Source organism: Dromaius novaehollandiae, chromosome 1 (assembly GCF_036370855.1).
Source record: "Dromaius novaehollandiae isolate bDroNov1 chromosome 1, bDroNov1.hap1, whole genome shotgun sequence".
NCBI classification, from domain to species: Eukaryota; Metazoa; Chordata; class Aves; order Casuariiformes; family Dromaiidae; genus Dromaius; species Dromaius novaehollandiae.
This window is the reverse complement of record NC_088098.1, coordinates 112,810,891-112,831,730: the sequence shown is the minus strand read 5'-3', so window position 1 is coordinate 112,831,730 and position 20,840 is coordinate 112,810,891.

Genomic DNA, 20,840 nt, shown 5'->3' with positions numbered 1-20,840 from the left:
CAATCTCATTTTCTGCGTCCATTTCAAACTGAGAAGCGCAATGCCACAGGTTTACTGCACACTACTGAATACAACTGCTGAAAAAAGCCGTAACTCAAAACAAACACAAACAGGTACAATGCTAATTATTCTGAAGAGTCTACCTATACCTAAATAACGATGTATCCTTCCTATGATGCTATCTGAGCGTCTCACACCTTTTGAGACATTTGCCCTTGACTTTGTGAGGTAATGGACTCACTCCGTTCTATAGACTACGTTCATGAAACCAGTACCTTGACTCTAGGCAAAGAATGCATGACCTTTGCTAGTGAAGGACTCAGCTGATACACTGAGTAAAGAGCTAATTGGCCAGTCATTAGTTACAAATAGGCATCTTTCTTTTAAAGGGCTTGACAGAAGAGAGGCAGCAGCATACAAAGAGTAATGGAGGAGGGAGCATACTAATCTGGTGACTAGAGCACTTGCACCACTGATGGGAAACACAGGGTTGGTTCTTCCCTCTTCTCTAATAGGAGACTGCCCTGATTTTCCATCGAAAGATTGTTCTGGGATGAGAACGTTCTCCAGCTTTCCTGCTGAAATTGTTTAATTTTGCAGAAGAGAATTAAAGGTTAATCAGGCCGGTTGGGAAAAAGAAAGAAAATCTGATTCTGTATCCTTGGGAGGAGAGTGTGTATTTCAGTGTCTGCTCTGATGGGAAAAAGAAAGAAGAAAATCTGATTCTGTATCCTTGGGAGGAGAGTCTGTATTTCAGTGTCTGCTCTGAAGACTTTTAATGTATTTCACATTAAATGAAACACATAAACAGCCCTTAGAGCAAAGACTAGAATCACCCCCTGGATTCTACTTCTCCCTGGAGGATGAAAAATGTGGATAAAATAAGAAAGTGGATGAAGGTCAGTTACATCCTAAGTGAGTGTGGACACCACTAGGAAAGGGTCTGAAAGGAAAATTCTCTCATGTTGTCTGAATACATTTTTGAACAAAAGTAATAGTCACTGCAGCAGGGTATGCTGACCTGGGTTAGCCATACTAAGCACATAGCTATCAGACTGGGTTTTCAGAGCACTAAGGCATCAGATTTATTTCTGGTCACAACTTGTGGATTTCAACAGGGTTTAGATACGAGGTAGGCACACCACACCACTCAGCTATTGACAAGACCACAGGAGCTTTCAGAAACAGAAAGGTCAGAGACAAAATATTAAGCACCTCGGCAACTTAACTGATAAAACCTACACTCAGATTTTGAGAGCTGCATACTTTCACTTAGAGAGTGAAGTGCCCCTTTACACACAGAAGCAACTTGCTCAAGGTCAGACCATGGACTCAAAGTTAAGAGCAGCTTTTGAGATCTGTGTTTTAACCACGGCATGTTCTTACCTCACTAAAGTATAAGAGCAGCTATAACATGGAATGTAATTGCTTCATATTTAATTGAAACCACTATATAGGATAAATCCCTTTACAGTATATAGAAAATACATACATTACATAGTCTTACATTTTTCCTCCACTCACAATGTATGAATTATTTATGTAAGTAGTAACTGGAGAATGATTAAATAAAACCATCTGGAAGAAGCTATGCATAAATTTTACTATGTTTTTGCAGTCACATTTAATATGACAGTGAAATAGACATGAACCATAAACCAAGCTTATGTCTATATGAAGGAAAACACACAAATAAATAAAATTATTTTCAATTTTTAATTGATCCCTGCCTGATAAAAGTAACAGAATGCTTTTATGCTGCCTCATCTTTTAGAATAGCACACGTCCCCTTCTGCATAGCCAAATGCGATCAACTTTAATAGCATCTCTCTGTTTCCCAAACACTTCCGCTCATACTGTGGTTACAACAGCGATGCTGTTTTGGCAGGAAAAGGAAATCACTGAAATTGTTGTGTCTGTAATAAAAACTGTTGAGTTGGTGATCTGGTACTCTGTCAGGCACAAGTGTTGATTTGATAGCTGTCCCTGGGAATGAATGTTGTGCTAGTGCTTTGGAGGAAAGGAATGCAGGAAAAAAAAAAGAAAAGGAAAAAAAGAGTCCCATCTATAGAATTTTATATTTGTATTGAGGCAAGACAACCAGGCTTTAAAAGAATAATGAGAGAAGTGGCTACATGGTAGAAGGAGATACCAAACATTCCTGGAGGGGAAAAAAAAAAAAAAAAGAGCAGAAAGGCAAAATCCTGGATTTGGCTGTGTATGAAATTAAATTGGTAACTTCAGTCTGGTCCGTATTGATGTTTTTTCCCCTTTCATGAATCTCCATTCATTGTGGCATAATTAGCAAAAAATTACAAGGCAGATCATTATAGGTGAGAACCGAATGCCACTAGCTGACCTGTATGTAAAAGCCTGCTTAGCATCTGGATCAGAACATGGTTTTTAGGTCTCATATGTTTATTTGTTTTGGCTGTGGCTTTAAACAAATGTTAAATTTCCTAAAAAATTTCTTTTAAGGCACAGGCAAAGAATAGGTCTCCTTCCTTACATTTCATTTCAACTTTTGTTTTGTCTCAATACTTAGTTTTGTGTTTAAAATGTTAATGTTTGTGGTTTACTGATATTGAAAAATTAAAATCCTTTAGCATGAAATTTAATTTCATGCATTACTTAATAAACATTAAGAACAATGTTTAATGTATTCTTTCTTCAAAAAAACAATACTTTATAATCAGAGAGGTTACAGGACATTAGCATGACTTGAAAAGTTAAGATACTCTTAGCTTGTTTATCCTGGAATTATTTAGGTTCTTCACTTTTACAATGCCCAACATGGGGCAACCCTGATCCATATGATATAAATAAGTAATAACCATAAAACACAGGATCCCATATCTCTAAAGTCCTGTATTACAGACAGTACCTCTTTGGTACTGTAGAGCTACCAAGCAGATATAAACAGAGATACCTATATAGCTCTTCCTCCTGTATTTCCCTTAGTCTAGAAAAAAACACCTGTTTTATTATCCATCAGTTACAGGGGATAGAAGAGGAAAACATCAGAATGTCTTAATTGTTAACTTGCAAGATCATTTATATTAGTTTCGTCCCACAACCACCTCTCCTCAGCTATCCTGGGATAATCAGTCCACACTAGCTCTGCCACTTAAAATGATTTATTCTAATTTTCTGTCACTTTCTTCCAGTTTTGAATGAAATCTTGACTCAATGGGGCCACAAATCCATAAGCTGGGCCTCTCTTGTCACCAAACCTTTGGTTACAAATTTTGAGCTAAGACAACGTGAATGTAGAACTGACAAGAAACCTACTCCTTGCCATCTTGGGATGCAGAAAAACAGCCCTATCAAATCCCATCACATATGAAACTTAAGTGGACCAAAAGCAAAATATAAATACAAGGAACAGACTGTAAATTCACAAAGGAATTCTCACATATTTCAGAACTGAAAAAAAGAACCCTTAAAATAGACACAATATAAATAAGACCTCAAATAAAAGACTGAAAAACAATAATAAACTAAGAAAATTCACTAATGCAATACAGTCAACATAGCTTGATTATGTTCATTACACTTAGATTAAATCAGTACTCTAAGCAGTTTAGATCATTGATATTCTCAGTGTGTGGCAGTTCATGTATTCTTTTGGAAAATGAAGTGTACATTTACACAATAATATTTATACAGGATGAAACATTTTCAGAAATATCTGAAAAACTTATGTCTTCTCTTGATCCAACTTGCCATAGGCTCTGTTATCTACTTAAATGCTCCATTATTTGTGCCTTTTCCATACATCCTTTAGGCCAAATAGACAGCAGCTGCTTTTCTCCTCCAACAAATTAACTCCACTACAAGGTCTCTAGAAGGACTGACATGTTTTAGAATCAGTTATTCAGTAAGTAGCAAGTCTAAGATGTGCAGAATGAATCCTATATGTTGAGATGAAAGCTTAAGATGTGCCCGCTATGAATAATGTGTGGGCACAAAAAAAAGGACAATTTCAGCAGCACCATATTTTCCCTCCTCTGATTCCATGATTCAGATCTCTCTACTACCTCAACACGTTTGTATTTTATGGTGCTACGTGAAAGTTATGCTCCACTTCCCATTAAAGTCAAAAAAAGATTTAACACTTATTTCTGACCAGGCCTTACAGGCTATGTAGTATCTGGTGTTACTGTACTACCACCTTCTTGTAGCTATACACATACAGAAAAACAGACATACAGATTTTCTTCACTGATATATTAAGGAAGCCTGGAGGAAACAAAAGATGTGCCAGGTTAGTACTCATCTTCAAGATGGTCTTCTCAATCTTGCCCTCTGTGGTGTTGTAGTAGGACTATTGCCACAATGACGACCTAACAGTTTGTCTTTTCTAATGCCATGAAATCTATATGGAAAACAAAATTAAATGTTCAGTGCAATTTTAATGCAAGGATATAAATGAAGCAAGATGTGCAAGGAGAGTAGATATTCTTTAGTTTTAAATACTAAGAATTATTATTTGCTATGAGTGTATTCAGATTAGAAAATGAAGGAAAACAAAAGCCCAGACTTATGGGAGATATTTACCAAATATTTCCTAAGGAGAAGCTAAAAGTTTCTAATATACGGTAAGGTCTTAGGGCAGGACAGGAAATCCAGAGTTCAAACTCTGTCATGGGGCCCAACCTTGTGGGACAGAGAACAACTGAGTTCTGATCTTCTGAACTGTAGCTCCCATCTGTAGCAAGTGGGTAAAAAGCGATCTACAATGGCATGATAGCCCACTAAAAATTTCCTTATTTAATCTAAGCATTTGATTTTTTTTTTTCATATAAACTTTGCAGCATAAAAACAAAGATTATTCTTTGGGTGACACAATTCCCAGCTTTACACTTGCTGAAGTGCATTTTTCATTTTGTCTCATAGTCCTAACAATGGTAACAGCAGTGAGACCTGTCAGGTGTGGGCAAAGGTGGTAGAACCTGTCTTTCTCTAAATGTTATGTAAAGTAAGGTAACATCATTTTGAAGGAACATTAAGCACATTTCTCTAAAATATACCTGACCAGTAACAATATTTCTGACCAGTAACAATATTTCCCATATAAAACCCCACGGTGTGGTTCCAGTGTAGTTTCTTGGCTGATACATTATTTGTACATCCACCTCTCTGACCCTCCTACACAATCTAAGATGTATAAGCTATTCTGTATAATACGTCAGTAACTACTAATGGCTTCCTGAGCAGGTTTTGGTGCAAGTTCAGTGAAAGGTATAATTTAGCAAACAGATTTAGCAAGCAGCAGATAAAACAATTAGACTAAAGATCTTTTATGAAAGAAGTGGTTGGCAGTACACCCGCAGCGAAGGCTGACTTTATAATTTAGCAAACAGACTTCATAAGTGGCAGATACAACAATTAGCAGAAAAGTCTTTTGTAAGCGAAATAACTCATCAAATATGAACAGAGAAAGTACATTTGCATGAAAATGATGTAGATTTCCACTGAAAAGCAATCTATTTTTTCTGCCTTCCCGCGATCCCCCTTATTTTTCTAGGGTTTGCGGTAGAAGAGCTAGGGAAAACAGAACACTTACTACAGGAATAAATTTGAAATGGGGACTGTGAATGTATTTGAAGCATTAACCTAAAAAATTCTTGCATTAGAACTCAATCATTCTGCGCCTCAGCTATCCAAACCCTATTTTTTTTTAATCAAGCTTTCTTGTTTTATGATTGCTATGCTTTATTGCTTTATTTTAACAAGACGTCTGCAGCCAAATGTTGACTGAAACAGTTTGCTGTAAAATTATTCGAAAGAACGTGACATGCTGTAATTTCTGTTGTTGTGTGTGGAGGAAGGGCAAGTCTGTTGCCAGATTTATTACACAATCCTTGATCTCAGGTAACGATTTGCTTACATGGCACTACAGGTCCACACAGAGCTATAAAATGTTGACAAACAACACGTTAATTCCCTGAAGACCTTATGACCTTGGTTAATCCTTTGAAAAGTGTATTTGTCCCTTCAAGGCTCACACAGATTTGGTTTTACACTGAACATGTCCTGCAACAATTTGTGAAATAGTGTCATCTCCTTTGAGTCATTCCCCCCAGTCAGTGTGAAGTCTCTGAAGAAGACAACACAATGCCACATCTGCATTTATGCCATTGGTTACTGTAAAGGTCGCAGAGTTGGTCTACGTAGGCACTCACTGTTCAACAGTGCCTTAACTCACTACAGTGCCTCCAGTATTTTCAGATGGTCCGAACTATTTAGATAAATGAATCATTCAAGTCATGCACCTGCTCAGCTTGGAGAAAAATGGGGGTTTGGTCACAGACTTTGCAGAAAGCCTGTGAAGGGTGACTTTATTTTGAAGAAATGATGTAAAAATAGCCATCATAGACACAAGAGCTCTACCAGTACTTTTCAGAGTCTTTGCTGAAGGCGTTATTTCTCTCCATGAATGGTCCTTTGGGGAATACCCCCAGCTTTTGACCTTGTGAACTTGAAGCCACAAAATTATTCTGTCCCAACTGTATGAAATGGAATTGCAGAAGACACAAAGGATGTTAGCATCTCTTTTTTCAGGCCAAAGAAGAATCAAATTACACATCCAGTTCAGATGGGACTGTCTTTTGAGGCCACTGCACTACCTTTCCATTGTTGCTTTTGGGCTTTTTGTTTCTGTTTTTCTGGAGGGTTTTTTTTGTATGTCCCAAGGCTGAGACTTTGTTATTTACTTATATTCCTCAGTTAAGAAGGCTGTCTGAGCATCTTTCTGCACTTAAAGGTTTAACAAGTTATCACAAAACAGTTCTTCAGAGTATTCTGCCTCTCCAAGAGAATCTCTCTTGCACCTCCAAACTCAACCAATTAATTTATAAATTATAATACTGTCTTTTCAAAACAGCGGCAGATGCAAAAGGTAAGTATAATCAGACCTATTCTACGTATTCAGGAAAGATAAAACAAGATCACAGGTTTCTCTTCTCTTCCCCTAATTTTTCTTCTTTGAAGAATAATTTTGAAAGCATTTATTAAAATTTTAAAAACAGTATTTAACTGCATCTCTCACTGGAGAAGCATATATTGAAAATTTTAATATTTCTCTTTAGATAAAGTCAAATCCTCTAGTAAAATTAAGTTGCACCTCTTTCTTATCACCTTTAAATTCTTTCCAATATGATTTTGTTTTATTATGCAATTCCCAGTATTTAGACCCTTTAGAACAGTCTCCCAAATACTTAAAGAAGCTTTTAGAGGTTTACTTGAAAACACTCTACTCCCAGTAAATCTTTTTCTTTCAGCAACTGTTGTTCTATTAAGTACAAAAATTACTGTTACAGGCTGTACCAGTGTAACAGTTTTAGCAGTGAGCTCCCTTACAGTGAAGCAACTAGCAGCTGAGGAGCTATTGCAAAATACTGGAAGTTTCATCCCCCTCTCCCCTTTTACCTCCAATAATTCATGAAGTTCTTATGTTTGAATAACTGTCTGCTTGCACTGCAGCATACATTGCCAAAGGCAAGTGATTCTGAATTGTACAAAAGATATGTCCATCTTAATTGTCAAATATTTAAACACAATATGGACTTTTCCCCTAAGCGCAATTCTAATTATTTCCCCTAAAGAAGCTATGATTGTTTTCCTCATCACTTTGTTTCAATACAATTTTTTATCTCATCGATTAGATAAACAAAGTCTAACTTAAAGTGATGTTTCAAATGGTCAGTAAGGAGGAGGCTTCTGTAGGGCATAATAGCTCAGTACTTCTCATGCTGTGGCTGGTAACCTCTCACAGGATTGGCAATGAACCCTTTGTCTTCAGGAGCAGATATTCTATTTACATTTTAAAACACACTCCTAACTTCAGACAAGTCTGTTCTAACAGGTCAACTCTCCACAAAGCTGTTTACCTGACACAAAGCCAGGAATCAGAAACTCTGATTTGAGACTAAAGTGCTGTGACTTTCTTCCCAGACACAGTATTGATTCCCATTTGGTTTCCACCCTCGGCGCATCACTGTTGCAAGAGTGGGCATACCCTTAGCAGCAATACCGCCATCTTCACACAAAACCACATGACAACAATATGTCCATACCAAAGGCAGGGTATCATTTCCTCCTACTACCATTAGTTTTGACTAACAGAAGTAGCTACCAACCTGGTGATGGATTGCTTTTTAAATTGTTTATTTTAATCAGGAGCAGCTGATTGCATCTTCTCTGTAGTGCTTATGGCAAGGGGAATAAGAAATTGCATCTAGGGATACAATTGAGGATGTTCTCAAGTGAGATTGCTAATACCAGAATTTTATCAAAATATACAGCATTTGTAGATCTGGCAGTTTAAGCAGGACAACTGCATTTTTTGAGTTCTCATATATGCAGAGAAACCTTAGCTGGCAAAGCAAAGTCAGCAATTTTTGTTGCTTTTTTCTTTTTTTTTTTTAAGCTCTTTAAGCAGAACTAATGCAACAGCTGTTTTTAATTGACAAATAGGAATTATAAATGTCACATTTTAGCTTATGATTTTTTTGACTACATTTAAAATAATAGCTGAAATATGCCTCACTAAGCACGAGGACTGAAATTTCAACCATCTCCAGTTAAGGTTGACTGCAATTAAAAAGGGACACCAGTTTCATTCCAGTGACATTTAGATCACCTGACAAATGCAGAATCAGGAGTCAACTTTTTTCAGAGTACTAAATCCAAATATTATCATGACGGGTCTTGAGCCAAAACTTGCCAAAGTTGCTTCTGACAAGGTTAGGCATCGTGGAATGAGGCCCAGGTCAGCATCTTCAGCAGACTGGTTCTTACCACCTTACTCAAGCAATTTCTGATACCACCTTACAAAACAGTGTTTAGCAACCTATATACAAATAAAAAAATCAGCTTAGTACCACCCTCATCAAACTGGGAGTGGAAATTTTACAGTTTACTCAGGCTATGTTACACAGTTCTGGCTTCTGTTTTGGAACAAGAATTTAATAGTTCTTTTGTAAGAGATTCCCAGCTTCTACATCTCCACAGCCAAGCATCTCTAACTCTCAGTTCACATAAGCTTTTTTCTGTATTAAGTTGTGGAAAGACTCTTCCTCATAGTCTCTGAATTTCATACCTAAGAATATTTTTGAACCGAAATGCGGTGGTTTTCTATTCATTGATTTCCTGAGAATAACAAGCTCCTGCGATTATGGTGTTTATTCTGCCATTGGTGGTCTCCCACAGTAACTTTTGAGCCTGATTTCAAAGCGACTGTGACAGAGAGGAACACATCCCAAAATTAAATCTGCTGTGACGCGTTTTCTGAAAATCAGCAGCTGGACAGAGCAAAAAGTGATCAAAACGAGGGAAAGAAAGGCTGCAGCAAACTCGGTTGTACCCTACCGTGTCTGGCCCCCACCCAGCACTTCCAGCTATCCATACATCCCAGGGTGGTCTCTAAACCTGCACCTCCAGACTCACCTACCCACAGTTAAAGGAAATGAATGGACTCTGAGGAGACCACAGAATGGGAAGGAAAGAGAAGGGGTGAAGGTGGAGCACCGCTGCTACATGAAGGTATTTTTCATCATGTCTAAATATTTACAATATTTGAAGACTTATCTGTAAGAGTAAGTTGAAGATATGAGCCATGACAATGATGCAAAAGTACATTTTGCTTCCAGTCAGATCAACTGGCAACTTTCAGCTTTTGAGGACCTTGATTCTGAAGCCATATTCAATCAATACACTGCAGTCTAGACAGACTGAGCAGAACAAAATTAGTTTCTTCTAAAATCTTGCTTCAATTTAACCTTTCTGCTACCAACATTGTGCATAACCACATACATGTAGAGAAACAAAACACAAATCACGAATAAATCATATGCTTACATTATTTTTAAAACAAATTTGCATTTATTCCATTCCTGGAGTTCAAAGAGAAGGTTACTCATTTATGCAACTGTTATTAATCAGCCATTTTAACTATGTCATTCACTCATACTCAAATATCTGTCAGAAAATGTGAAAATCCTGTTGTAGGATTTAAAGACACCAAAAAATTACCTCACACAATATAAATTCTATCCGTCTACTTCTACTTTTAAACAGTACTGGTACTTAAGAGACAGAGAGCTCATTTATAACATTTACATCACTATGAGTCCAGTGAATTTTCTCCCTGTTGTTATTATGATTTATTTATGCAAAGAAGTTTTCCTTCGAACACATACACACATCTGTTTTGTTGTAATAAGTTAACTTATTACAAAAGAATAAGGGAACAGCTGACAGCAGAAAAGGTCATTACATTTATTTAAATTTAATTGCAAATCAAATACTTTGGTAACAGGCTAATATTATTTAAATGGCTGCACTACAGTGTTTTCTGTCTAAAACTAGGTTACAGTGCAGAATTAATTCCCATGAGCACTTTCCAAACCACTTCTCTGTTTTTTTAAATAAAATACACAAAATGAGTACTCAAAGTATCAGTGACAGTTGTCTGAACTGTTTCAAGTTGTTCTCATTTGAAAACAAGCATGAAATTAAAAAAAAAAAAGATCAGCGGAAGTTGCATATTGTTCACATAGAATCAGTGGAATTCAAACGATTATTGGCATATATTAGGTCAATTTTAAAATAAAATTTTTAGCATGCACTCAGATATTTTGAAAAAACAGCTTGTACTATTAATCTAGCAAAAAAAGGAAGAAGTAGTAAAGTGACAGAATTTTTGAAAAGACAGTAAATATTAACAAACATTAACCACTTAACGGAGATGAAAAACTTTGGAACATTTTAAATAATAAAAACATTTGTTACAAATTAAAATATCTTGAGTAAAATATTTTCCAGAACTCCCCTAAAAATCACTAAGTTCAGTCATTTAAAATTATTAAAAATTAGGTCAAGAACACAAAGGTAAGTTTAGGGATGTACAATTATTTTTTACGGGAAAGCCTTAGTAGTCTCCAGTATGAGATTTTAAATATCTTGAACTTCAGTGAGATTTTATATCTGGAAGTGTCTTAACAAGAATGGGCTTACAAGGTAAAAGCTTACAGGTGTCATTTTGTCGTATCTTTGTAGCAGTTTGTACATGGACACAATAAAGACAAAAATGCCCATGTATTAACTTTAAATTAGTGACCTTTAAATGGAACTTGCTTTAACGTCTCCTCTTATTTCTTTCATCTAAAACATGTCAGCTATTAACAAATAATATGCTCATTATGATTTTCATCATCTTGGACTCCCTCCCAGCAAGTAGTAAGATGTTCAGTGGTAATAATCCTTGACAGGTTTGACTTGTGTTAATGTACTTCAAGTAATAATAAGAGCCTAGGTAACGTTTCCCCTGAGGTACCTACCTGACGTAGCACACCAGCACTCTATTAGCAGATTGTTTACCCATAGCCATGCACATTTAAAGTTATTTTGAAAATGAAAGGCCATATCTAACCAAACATTGTTAACTAAAATTTAGTAGTGTTATCAAATCTACAAAGAACAATGTGAAAAGCTGTAAGAAAGATACATGCTTTTATGCTCACGAACCAAAAAGATATTGCATTATCTGTGATCACTAGCTCATGGACAATATGTTTTCAAATTGAATCACATTATCACTTGAGACAGTCCAAGAGGTATCATAAAATAATAGCTATGTCATAGACATGCTTTTTTCTAAGAACCTTCTAAAGTAAACACTAAACTTTGCTAGCATATTGCTTCAAATAGACTGCATCAGAAAGGGTAACGCTGAGAACATTTGGCCAAATTGTTTGCTTGTGTAAAACTGCTTCAGTGAAATTAAAAGAAGAGATGCATAATAATCCTCCTCCTGTCTTGCAAAAAACCTTGAGACTTTTACTGTTCTGAATTGGGAAATTTCTAAAATTTTATTAAATAATTAGGACAATTGAATCATTTCATTTTCCTCATTTTGAAAAGTTTATTTTGCTGCAATTCCTTCCTCTCTCCCTCACTTTTTCCTATATAAATTCCCTATTTCATCAACATCTCTGGATATGCAAAAATAGTCTGAAAAAGGAGTAATCAAATTTGGTGATGTGTCTAAAACTATTTACTTTTGAAATTCTCCTAATGGGAAACATTTTGCAAAAGGGGGAAAAAAAAGGAAAAAAAGTAGGACCTTGTTGGCAGAGGTTGCCTTCACTGCAGTTTCCACTAAATCAAAACTTTAGCCAAGGTAAATTTCAGATGCTTAAAACTATAGTTCTGGCATATACTTCTACCAGTTTGCATATGGATATAATACATACAATCTCATACATCAATCAAAAATTTAGAACTTTAGCGTAGAATTTTATTATCCTCCTTTCATTTCTATTTTTTCAAAAAAGTTAGCTATTAGTAAATAATACCTTACTTTCCTCATTACAGTCATATTGACTCTCTCCCAATAATTAGCAATATGTTCAATAAAAACTATGAAATTTTAAAAATGCATAATTCAGCAGTATGAAAATTTATATAAAGTTTACCTTAATGTACCACCAAAATATGGGCTTTTATATATATTTATATTTACATATATATTTATATATTTTATATATTATATATATATTTATACATATTTATATAGGTATTTCTCTATATTTTTATATATATTATAGAGGAAAAAATCTCTTCTCTCTTATTCTTTCTTTCAACATGAACAGCACAATCTCATTTCATAAAGTCTTCTACGAGTGTAAAGAGATCTGTGGGAGACCTGTTCTTAAATAATGGTACCTGATTAGGTTATCAGACCAAAAAAAAAAAAAAAAAAAAAGGAAAAAAACAACAGTAAAATCATGCTGACCTTTCTATCACTGAGAGTCACAGATGGTCACTGCTGGACGTCTGAACTAACAGAAGCAGTGGCTGAATTTACCTATAGAAAAATCAATTAATATTCAAATAAAACATTGATACTTTTTTCTCCAACCAAAGCCACATTTAATTTCAGTATGCTAAGGAGGCTGGTGACATGATGACTGGAGGACATTCCAAGACTTTAATCTGTGATAACGAGGAGATTTACTCCTGAGCAGATGAATAATATTTAAGAAGGCAATTCAAAACACAGTAAGAGAAATTACTGGAAGCCTTCAACAAACAGGCAATGGAACAAGCCATTTCAGGAATAGTGCAAGGAAGTCAGAAACCAGTGGAAAAAGAGAAGACAAAAATACTACGCAAAGCCATGATGAAATCACAAAAATTGGACAAACTCAAGTTTTGGAAAGAGGAGCCTCCAACAGCTACCAGAGGTGCCAAGGAGACACGGAAACACAATAAAGTATATAGTTTATGTTAAGGGTGGAATCCAGTATGCCCAGTTTAACCACCTAATTTGACATATTGAGCAAGTAAAGCAGAGTTCTTAAAGCATTTCATATTGTGTTATAGTCAATGAGAGAGGCAGACTTAGGAGAACAGGATCTCTGTCTAAAGACTTGCAAGACATTTTTCTACTGACTATAGAGGGAATTGAAGTGTTTAATTTAGCATAAAACGTAGGCACAAGCTGTCTTCCAAAGTTTAGTGGAGGGGATCGTAATTTAGGTTGAATTGTGATCAGGCCAAGGATATGAATATTTAAAACAGGCTACTCAAGAACCTCCAGAAACGCTGAACAGATATTAGAAGCACAGGAGAAACTGCAAGGTGCCAAAACCTTCAACCTAGCCATACAATCATATGGATCCTAAGAAGAACAGATTCCAAGACAAGCACAGATATAACCATTGGGCCACCACCAAAAGAAACAAAAGGAAAATATTTGTTAAGCTACAGAAACAAACAGTGCAATGAGTAAGACATTGAAGTTGCTAAACCAGTCAACAGATTGCCTGAACAGTGTATAAAGGGAAGAAGACAGCTGACAGAAAGACAGTATCATACACACATGGCACAGGGTCAGTCCAAGCTAGAGGCTCATTGCTGATCAGACTGGGGCACCCACCCTGAGATATGGCTGACTTGGGCTGAGAGCTCTGAACAGGAACAACGCTCTATGGCTCGCTATGCCCACTGAGTTAGGGGTTAAAAAACCAAACCAATACCATTATTTCTTCTATTGCACCACCCAGAAGAACACGTCATAAACCTCAAAACCATTGTCAGCTATTTTGTTTTGTACACATGAAGTTCTCATCACCACGTGCTTCCGGTCCCAAGCACAGCTCTTCAGTACCACAGCACTACACATACTGAATGTTAATATGGTTAGTGCGTTAGATCCTTCATATACAAAGCCCATAGCTCTTAAGTCTGTAGATACAGGGTCCTGTCAATTAGATATATACAGACTCCTGCAAGTCAGATGAAATGTAATGCAGTCTGTTATCAACATGCTTGTGACACACTGTGAGCTTTATCACAGGGACTTAGGCTGAAAGACACTAGGACGTTCCCCAGGGATGCCAAAATTAATTGACAAGCCTACAGTTTAGTATTGTTAAGAACTGCCTTTTACTTTGCAAGGTATTTATCCATGCGGTGATCCAAAAAACCCAAGGTGCACAGGTGTCAATGTGTTTCAATCAATTTAAGTGTGAAAAACTGACTGCTGATACCTGATGATGCAGCTGACAAGTTTCAAATATGTGCGCCATGGGGGGAGGTTAACTCTCACTGAATAATTCACTATGCCTGTAAAACCAAGAGCAATAGAAAGTGAGAAGAGGTATTTATATTATCACAATCTTTGTATTTTTCCTCCCATGTGGTGAGGTGACATTTCATTTTTAGTATCTGGTATCAGCCCACTGCCAACGATAGCTGAAACTATAATGTGGAACAGACGCTGGACTCCTAAAAAAGAGATCTAACAATCAAGTGTTGAGAGAAGGTGTTTCTTTGCTTTTAAAAGCCTTTTTAGAATCTGCAGGTCACTTATTCTCATCTCATTTTGGCACAGCAACACAGAGGAAGATCGCTGGACAGCACGCCTATGGTTACTGCCATAAAGGCAAAGCTGTGCAAACAGCACTGAGGGGCTTTTCCAGAGTGTATTAGGCTGGTCTAAAATTGTTTCTGATGAAGCCAGTGGCAAAACAACTGCTGTCTTCAATACAAGCTGAGACAAAAATAAAATGCTTCATACATTTCTCTGAAATGCCACCTTGCGGGTTAGACAGCTGGGCCAAGGATAACTCCGATAATCAGGGTTCAACGGCAAGCTGAAGCTAGGGTGTGCTACATGAATCCACCTGCATGTGTACAGGTCACACATTAAAAAAGTAGCATATGAAGGCTTCTGTCTGTGCTCTAAGGTTCAGAGTCCTAAAACTTGCTACCGTATCTTTTATATTTGAGGATATGCGCTCACCACTGTGGCTGTGCTATGCCCACCACTGTGAGTAGCCTACTCCTCATCCCCACTCCCCTAGATACTGTGGCTGGTAAGCTTGTCCAATTACCAGTTTGTTATGTCATTCAACCAAAACCTGATCTTTTGCCTGTTAAACAAACGATATCCTTCCTCGTATCCTTCTTTATCTTGACCTGATGGTTGTTTTTTTTAAATCTGATGGTGGCCAAACCTAGATGTCTTGGCTCAAGATATCCTGGCTCATCATATATTGCCAGCTGCCCAATTGCCTGCCAAATACAATTATCTAGTTTTTAGTCTTATTTTGTCATTTTATATCTGAGACCAGAACCCAAGTGTTTCTGTATTTCCGGCTGTCCATTAAGATTTACCCTTTCCAGTTTGATTGCTAAATCAAATCCTAAAGCTTATTCTTTTCTTTTGCCAGTTGGGCGCCCAGTGTCACCATTACCACACCAAGGGTGCCAAAGTTTGTCGGCTTCTTTGGTCCACGAACAGAAAGTCACACAGAGAGCAGGTCACCCGAGGCAAGTAGGCTTCCTGTGTCATTGCGCTTACATGCTGAACCATCTCAATGCTGTGAAGCACAGCGGTATAAACCAAAGCACAGCCTCATCCATGAATTTAGTCAAGTAAATAAAAATCACGCAAGCACGCTACTAGCAGCCAGGAAGTGGGGTAATACGCAGTCCTGCACAAGAACTGTGGAGCTGTGGCTCTTTACACAGTCAGACTGAATGGCAGGTACCCTCATAAATATTGCCGTTGGGCGAGAGGTGTTATTTTTGAAGGAACTGAATAACTTGCGACTCAGCTAGTACTTGCTTGGCATATTTCTAGGAGCAAAAAGAAAAATTTACAGGCCATAATGAGCATTCACCAAAAGGGAACAGCAGCAGCTTGTAAACCCCTACCACCAGGGGCTGTAACCTCAGTCTAGCCCCTGGTATTATCACCACAGAGTTTATCCAGAAAAGGATAATCTAAGTTTCCAGCATACAAGCCCATCTCTTGGCTGCTCTGCCCAGGTGCAACATCAGAAGCCAGTTGTCTCCCTCTTTTCTCTCTGCAGCAGGAGGACGAAGAGTGGTGATGTTCCAGGGGGCTGCATTCCCCCTTGGCCAATCAAGCCTACGGTCTGGTCAGAAAGACCTGGCATGCTGCTGAGAAACTAAGCTAATAAAAGAATATTAGCAATGCAGTAGTTGGGAACAACACAGTGTTTCCTCTATGTTTAAAAGCACTCATTCAAGTCTATACCATTATGTCCTCATTAACAAAGCAACCGGCTGAAATAACATCCCTACAGCATTGTAGATTTATCCCACATCCCAAAGCAAACAAATAGGGCACAAGTCCTTATGTAGCAGTTATATAAAGGCATTTTAACAAATCTTAAATATCTTTAAATACCTGTATATTTAAATCACTGATTGACATGTAAAGAGCATTTGAAGATTTAGGCCTTGGTCACTTTTGAAATAGATCATCAGAACCCAGTTTTGCTTGGCCTTGTGAAAATATTGCCATGTTACTTATTTGCAATCTCCTCACATGCAATACAAAACAAAGAGAGATCTAGACAGGAAACTAGAGATTCCTTTAAATAGGTTCATTTATATGCACTGGGTAGGTTTAATGGGATTCAGGAACCTGGAGATAGATATAGTTGACGGAAATGTATTCTTTCTCTTCTTTTTAAATTCTTAACTCTTCAGAACTATAAAGAACATATTTGAAATGAGTGAATTATTGGTTTTGAGATCAGTATTCACTGTGGTCTGCAGATGAACAAAAGATGCATGAACATTCAGAAACAGCAAATATGATTTCTTTTTGTTTATACATGCATCCTCTAAATGTGAACAACTCTAGCTCAGTAATTTTTTAGTTTTTATTTCAGGCAGCAGAGCAGCTGGGACTTCATTGCTTCAGTTTAATTTTAATTGAATGTGCAGTTTGGAATATGTTAAAATGAATCACATGACATATTTTAAAACCTCTTGCATAGGAGACTGCTGAAGATTCATTGATAATGTACCGTATAAAAAGATGATACTACTGATCACAGTCCTGGTCTCTTCAGCACCCCACTCCCAAACTTCATTTTATGTTAAAAGAAAGAAACCAGTAGTGCAGTGGGTAACATTTGATGAGTTTTCATCTATAGAGTTATATTATAAAAAGAAAATTTTGAAATATAGCTGTTCAAAGCTTATCAATTTCCATTCCTGAGAATTTTCCTTGGAGGGAAGATGAACTTATTTATGGAAAAAAAACATGATAAAAACCAAATCCCAAATCCTGCACATTTGTTTAATTGATAACATTCTTCCATTAAAAAAAATCAAAAATGTTAAAATGAAACCTTTTGAGCTTTCATTACAAAACCTGTTTTTTAAATGTACTGTAGTTTTAAGAGATGAAACCCAACACAGAATGTTTGACTTTTCTTTAAAATGAAGTACTGTACACAAAATACATCAGTTAACTGTTGTGTCCACCAGTGAAAGAAAACATTCTGTCAGATCTCATGAATGTGTGTAGTATAATTAGAACTATGATATATGTCCACCAAAACGCAAATCAACAAAGTCATTTTTACCCAGGGAAAATTCTTTTGTAACTCAGCCAATCTCGATCAAAGGTTTGCAGCCTTCCAAATCTGGCCCATGCTAAAGAATTCCTCAAAATCCCCAAACACTATTTTCTAGTGTGATTTTGTTTTTTACAATTTTTATCTCAATTGTAAACCTTGCAGATGCAAGTAAGGTAGGCAAATGAAAACTGATACGTTGCTTTTATATTGCACAGCAACATACCTTTTGCAATAGGCCCCCTTCGTACTAAAGGGCAATTTGTGACATGCATTTGGGAATTTTTTACTCTCATTCTTTAAAGAATGTGCAGGACATCCTTTTCACCAGCAAAGGAGGAAACCTAAATGAAAATCTATTACCAAAAAAAACAAAAACAAAAAAAAAACAAAAACAAAAAAATAACTCCCTAAAACTAAATTAAGAAAGCTTGCATTTTCACAATCTTACTCCTGCCCAGCAAAAGTCAAAAATTTACGCTGGGTTCTGAAGTATCACAGAGTATCATCTCCAGTGTTTCATTTCCATGCATGCAGTTGCACAAACTTAAAGCTTAAGCTGAACAGATCTATTGCCTCCACAGAGGACGTGCCTTTGCCTTCTACATCTTCGCAGGGGCTTAGCCCCTAAAGCCTTAATGTGAAGACGGGCCCATTGCTGAATGCACTCCAGGAATTTGCAAGGACCTAGGACATAGCTAGGCTCGAAACATGTCTTGCAGATGCTGGGTACCAGACTTTAACTAAATGTTTAAGACATCAAACTGCATTTATCGCTTTTAAAATGTTAGCAGGTCATGATCAGTCCTAGTATTTCACAGTTTTAACCACCTCTTCTTTAGTGCATACATAGCCCAATGCTTTTGTTACTGGCACGTGTTAACACCATTTATCAATTTTTTCAAGCAGAAAGGTCAAAAAGCTTTTCAGTTGACTAGAACTTTTCTTTCTTTTAGAAGAATATACAACATTAAGTTCACTTATGTGCATACATACTGAAAAGCACATAAAACATGATTAAATTCCTAATGAAGTATGCCTATGTATATATATTTTCTTCCATTCTCTTCCATCCCAATTTTCTATTTTGACTGTATATTTCCTTCACGATGCACAGTCCAATTTCTGAAGAACATTAAATAATAATGTATTGTTGACTCTAAATTACGAAAAATGACACTGTAATTATTTTGTTCTGACACTTTTTATGCTAGGTTTTTTATCATTCTGATCATATTGCCTTATTTCATTTTTCTGTAGCTAAAATTTACATTGTATTCCTTCCAAAAAGTCTCTCACATAGAACTAGCTAATAAAGAGTGGTTATGTAATATTACACTTCTAGCAACCTACAATCCTACTGTGTTAGAAAAAAATTAATCGTAACACCTTAATAATAGAAACTCTACTGCTATACATTCGCACACAGTAACTCAGAAGTTCAGTGCACTGAAAAAATATAAAATCGATTTTATTTTTTAAACGCATCCCACTTCCCAGGCAAGGAAAGGAGCGCCTACCTGGTAAGCTGCAGCTGCAGCATATTTATGATGCTGAACTGAAATCTATTTTATATGTCCTCAAGTTGCCATTTAAACCAATGGTCAGTAACAGTAATTGACAGACCACAGTCTTAAGGTTGTGTTGGAAATATCTGCAAGTGTATGCAACAAAAGAAGACATGTCTTTTTGCAGTTCACAAAAATGCACTGGCACAATGTTTATACAATTCTTTTTATAAGAAATAAATCTGCTTACATGTAAAGAGAGACAGACAGACAGACAGAGAAAAAAACTGTTAAATGTTCAGCATAAAACTGAATGCAGCCTTTCAGTGCTTGTCTAAGATCAGCATGTGAAAGTTTAGGAGGAAAACATATACACTAAAAAAACCCTTCTCTTCTAGCAGCTTTTGCAGATATTCACTATTTCTTCCTGAAATTGCTAATTAGAACAGTTGTAGTTTTAATATGCAGTCAATGTGCAGCGCAAAACTACGTAGCGACATAAAAACTAGCTTTGACCAAAAAAAATAGGAGTTAAAAGTACAGCTTAACTTTCCAATATTAAAAACATCATTTAGTTAAGACTCTTAAAGAGTTAATCCGAGTACTTTTTCTCTTCTGAAGTGTGATTTAAAAGATGTCCCATCTTCGTCATGTAATGTTACCATGCTGTTCATCTGACTCATGCATTAACCAGAAGCAGTGCAACTGCGCCTGTAGCTACTGTATCTGAGAAAGACTTTGTGTAAGTGTCAGACAGTAATTCTTATAGCATCTGACACTGAACATTTGGATGCAAAATTATGTCAGAAAATTAAAAGTAAAGAGGCTAGAAACAAGTTATCATAAATCTTAACTGAAAAGAGAAAAATCTCTGCATCTCCATTCCTCCAAACCAAGCATGTTATTCTTCACATTTTGACTTCTAGAATAATCCCATTCCCTTTTTAATATCTGTCTGCTGCAGTGATGTATCCATTTATGGTTATAAGGCATCCAATAACAAGCATTAAGTAGCTCAAGTGTGTATACAGTGAATCTATGTAGCAATCTAGTCACAAATTTGACCATTAATATTCTTCAGTTTGTTTATTATAGCTACAGTTACAAAGAACTACTCAGTTAGATTCCAAAATGTTAATGTCAGGCAAAACAGAGAAAATATTAGGTAAAATGGTTATCACAGTAGCTCATGAAAAAGGAGGATTCAGCAAAAACAGAGCATTTGCTACATAACCTATTTCAGTGCATGTAACAGTGATACTACAAATACTTGCTTTTGTATGCTTTGCATTCATAATTTCAATAGTCCTCTTTCAAACAGCCAAGCTGATTTCAAATATTCACTGCTGATTAAAAAATATATACATACAACAGCATCTTCTGTGTTATCCTTACAAGGGAAAAAAATGGCTCTTTA